General features: G+C 33.6%; 1 pseudogene; it reads right to left on the bottom strand.

The window, feature by feature from the left end:
- Positions 1-874: 874 nt before the first annotated feature.
- On the bottom strand, positions 875-3,318 carry LOC115961362 (annotated as a pseudogene).
- Positions 3,319-5,227: the final 1,909 nt, after the last annotated feature.

The raw sequence follows: 5,227 nt of genomic DNA, 5'->3' as shown, positions 1-5,227 counted from the left end.
AATGTAGAGACAAACTTGCTTATCTAATAATAAATGGCAGCCTTTATTACACTGCTTATTACACACACATCGTACTCATATTTCTGTTTTTTAAATAAAATTGTAACTTGAAGTCACAATTTCAGTCTAAAAAATAAATTATGTGTATGGTGTATGTAATGAGTCAAAATCTTCTATTCCACTCTTTTTGCTCCACTATATACTCTACAAATAAAAACATACCACATGTCCTTCTAATTTATTAAATGCCAAATTTATGCCTTTTATTATTTCAATATCCTAAAATAAATAAATAAATAATCCATCATATTTAGGTAATTGAAATAATAGAAGGCATAAATTTAGCATTTAATAAATTAGATGGATATGTGGCATGTTTTTATTTGTGGAGTATATAGTAGAGCAGGAAGTGAGGGACAAAAGATTTGGACTCGTATGTAATAGGTGTGCACATTAACAATTGCAATAGTAAAACATTAATGCATGGCTATTGGTTTGTGATATCTTTATATTTTTGGGATATTACAACATATACCAACATTTTTTTTGAAGAGTACCAACATAATCTTAACCATGCATGAGTGGTTAAAATAGTAACTATAAAAATGAATTTTCAGAATCATTGGAAGTATCATGCACTCCATAAATATCATAGAAATAAGATTATGCATTTTATTCTCGCATCACATATAAGTCCCCATTAGTACTGAAAAGATATGATTACTTAGAACAATGTCTATTACAAATAAAGTTGTGTAAAATTTTTTTAAATTGAAAATTGTGACTTCGTTCTAAATTATTACACACAACTTTGAGTGCAATAGTTTGTGTGCACTAGTCATTTAACGATTAGTTAAGAAGTCTCACTGCTATCTTAATGATCTCCCAAGATGCTATCGAGCTCCTTCACAAATCTTTCCATGGCTAAAGTTGGCAAGCACATTGGCACCATAATTCCCTCCTCTCCTTGACTGTTCTTCATTGGCATGTAGAAGTTTGCAGGGTCAAGACCTGGCTCTGGAAAAATCTTACCTGGTCCACCAAAGGCGGCTCTGCCCAACCCAAAATCCAAAGCTTCAAATCTTATACGTGTTATGTCTGATACAAACGTAGGAATGCACATGGTAAGAAAAAGGTCGACCTTTTATCACCAAAAGATGTATAAGTGATCGAACATACTCCTCGGTAACATTATTCTTTGCACTTTTGATTAGTTCCAATGCGTATTCCAAAGGACTTTGACATAGCTTTCCAGCAGTTGTTAAAGCCAATGAGACTGCAATCCCATTACCATAGTACCCTATTGGTGAGTTAAATTTGTTTCGCACGTTAATGGCAAATATCAAGCGCACTTCATCCTCTGAGTCCAGTTGAATTGCTATGGTGCGGCATCTCCATAAGCATGCAGGTAATACCTCAAACGTGGAAGATTTATGTAGGTGATGAGGAAGTTTTTTTTTCTTCGAATTGCAGATATCTGAGTTGGACCAAAGTAGAAACAATTGCAGGCCATGTCATGGAGGGAACTGGCAAAGACCTTGGACTCGACCACTTCATCAAATTCATGATATGTGAATGTCACTTGTGGTGGGTTTCTAGCATTGAGAAGCTCCCTTTGCCACACAGGTGGGATTGAAGGAGCAGTTGCGCCTTGTGCCATCTCACCTACAGCAATCATGAATTGAAGTATGCTTATACCATCATTCATTATGTGATTGTAGCGCAAGGCAAGGACAAAACCTCCACACCTTAGTCGTGTCACCTATGTATCATACCAATCAACATTAGTACACACAAGCATAAGCAGATTATTGTATTTATACATATCACTTATAAGTAACATACTTTTTTTTTTTCTTGAAAACAAAACTTTTATTGAAACAGCCAAATGCTACAATACAATACAGGGGAGCACAGAGCTTCCCTCGAAAGCACATCCACAAAACTAAAGAAAATACATCAACCAAGCCAAAAAAGACTACAAGCACCAGAAAATTATCAAGAAAAAAATTTGTATACACAATGTCTACACTTCAAGTATCCATTTTTAAAAAAAATTTGTATTGTGTGTTCTAGTATTCGCTGTGTATAAATCCAGTCTACAACTACAAAAGTTAGGCCATTTTGTAGTTGTACTCTCTAGTTATATAATGTATTATAAATCTGATTTAAAACATTAGTATAGTATTACTATTTTTGTGTGTGTTCTAATAAGTACTGTTTATTAAAAAAAAAAAATTGTTAGTAAGCTAAAGTGTGATGTTTTTTGGACAAATTGTTACAAGTGGGGGGAGGGATATTTGAACATTAGTTGTCCTCATAAAAGAAACTAATCAATGTTATTAAACTACAAGACACTTAATATACTAGGTGTGAGTTATTATACAAGACTAATTGATTACTTGTATATGCATGAACGAACTAAATAATGTTGGTATATTTTAGTATGAAAATATGAGTTTGATCATAACTTCCCCAAATTTATAGTCCAATAGCATAAATTATAGACAAAGTACCTTCATTTTTTTTTTCTTAATTCCAAATCAAATAAGATAGATAATTCAATTATTGGTATATGAAGAAGAAAAAAAATGCATGGTTAAAGTTTGAAAGACAGATTAGTACATGAAAATTTTTTATGTAAGCTCTTTGTATTATACCTCTCTCTCTCTCTCTCTCTCTCTCTCTCTCTCTTAAGGGTGAATTTGATACATAAGACTCATAGCTAAGGGTTAGGTAAACCCTATATGAGAGAAGAAAAAAAATAATACGGGGCTTTCTCACACACATACACAAGTTAGAAGAGAAAGAAAGACAGTGATTATAATCAATGAGGTAAGTTGCTTACAAAATTTGACAGAGAAGAGCCACAAATTACCTGAAGAAGTAACAATGGGCAATTAAGCATCCCTCCGGAGCCGGGAACTTAAAAATGAGCTCGTCTATACATGGAAATGGAGGATCAGGTGCATCACCAAACTCCTCCAGAGTAACATCAGCATCGGCCTCAATGAACATCACACCCCCACCAGTACATTCTACCATGAACTTGGCATCGGGACCTTCCCTAAGCCTTCCTGCATATGGGTAGTAAAACGCAAGTGTTTGTGCAAGTGCCTCTCTAATGACCTTCACAGGGTCTTTTCCTACCAATGACTGATCATAGCGATAAAACATTATGACCAGAACATGATGGCGTTCTCGATCATCCACATCTGAAAGTTGTTTGAATTCATGGGGAGTGGATTTAGCTGGAACAACCAGTTCTGGTTCACATCTCCGAACATTGAAAACTAGAGAAGTGGGTGAGGGTGCCATAATTGCCATTGCTACAAAAATGAGCTACAATTGAGAATAATCAGTACAGTGCCAAGTGAGTTTAAATTAAAAGACATTGGTATGCTCTTTATCCTAATTAAAAACGCAAGGAAGAACAAAATAGAGACGGCTGCCGACTCTTTCTCTTTATCTCAGACAAAAAAGAGAGACGGCGTTTACAATTAATTAAGTGCGCTTATAACTATTTTGGGTGATTATACTGTAAATAAACAATGCCTACAATGCGATAAATCAACTAGTTTCTAGCTAGTTACTTTCGTCTATCACAATGAACTTTCACCCAACATTGTCCGACTTCTATGCCAAAGATTCGAGTCAAACCACGAATGATCTCTTCTTAACATAATGATCTTACTTGACAATGTTTTAAACTCATCCCTCACGGCCACCAGCCAAGAACAAACGGAGGAAAACAACTCTAACATAAGTCCTATAGTATCTGAATGATAGTCGTCTGTCCATATCCGGTTTTATACTGATAATGATAGTGTCACACCAAACCGACGCTTTGCCACAATTGTCTTACTTGGCAAACTGTAATTGTTTGTCCATCACTATTACAAGGATTAAATATTTTTCTTTTACCACTCATAATTTACTATGCAAGATAGTTGTGGTAAAATGTGTATTTATGTGTGATACATTGATACTAACAATCAGAAAAAGAAAAAGTGACTGTTAATAAATAAAATAAGAACTGAAAATGCTGAGATGAGAGTAATAAAGTGAGAGAGAGTCTAAAATGATAATAGAAAAGAGAAAAATGGAAGAGAGATAATATTTGCTATAACTAAAAGTTGAGTCGCTAAGAATAACAAAATTGTTGTAATTGCAAAGCCAAAAAAAGCATAATTGAACACCCCAAATAAAATAAAATAATAATATAAAAAAATCTTCTACAGTTTCAATTCTTTTGATTTTTCTTTTTCTCATAGTTTGGACCCATTTGGGTTTGGGATGTGACAATTATGGTATCGGAACCTAGGATATGATTTTATATACTTTTGAAGTTAAGAAAGGATCAAGATCGTCAAAGCAGTAGGTTTTGTTGTAGTAATCCATGCAAGGTGGTTGCCTTTGGGTAGTTTAGATGAGAAATTATCTTGTGTGCTATATTTGGTTGATTTGATTGGCTTGGAATTTGTTTAGCCTCTCTCTGTTTTGCAATGCTGTTGTAAGTTCTTGAAATAGTTGTGTGGTGGAAATTGTTGTGATTTTGTACTATACTCATGCCAGTAGTTGTTAATTTTTTGCAGTATTCTTGCAATGACTGAAAAGTTTTTGAATTGAAGTCCTAAGGTTGTTTTGAGCTATAAAATTTGTTTTTGAGTTTTTAAATTTCATTTTTCTATGTTTGAAAACTTGTTTAAAAACAATTTGTTGATGGTAAATATTGTTGGCCATGCTGACCTTAGGAGGTGCAATTTGGTCGAACCTTGTTGGCCATGAGTGGTATGACAAGTTGTTAACCAACTATCTTTAGCATAATTCGAAAATTTTTATTTGTGATGTTGGTCAGAGGATTTGTTTGATCCCATTGAGCTCATGAGGTGTCTAACAAACAAACGAACCATCAAGTGTGAGGTTATTATGTTATGTTAAAAGAAAAAATAGTACAAAAATAAATTTTGTTTTGAAGCAGTATCTTGGAAATATCTATCAGCTGATTTCGATGTTATTTAAAACTTGTTCAATTTAATATATATATATATATATATATATTGAACTCTCCATGGTTAAATTTTGATTGATTTTCAAGATTTGGAAATACTACGTTGGAAATTTTCCTTGTTCTAATTTGGTGAAAATTGATGGATTGACTTAAGTTATGTTTTAACTTTAATTTTGTTGTTGACCATATGGTATAATTTTTGTTGTCCCATGGATC

The sequence above is a fragment of the Quercus lobata genome, chromosome 9 (assembly GCF_001633185.2).
Source record: "Quercus lobata isolate SW786 chromosome 9, ValleyOak3.0 Primary Assembly, whole genome shotgun sequence".
Taxonomy (NCBI): Eukaryota; Viridiplantae; Streptophyta; class Magnoliopsida; order Fagales; family Fagaceae; genus Quercus; species Quercus lobata.
This window is presented reverse-complemented; position numbering and strand designations above follow the sequence as displayed.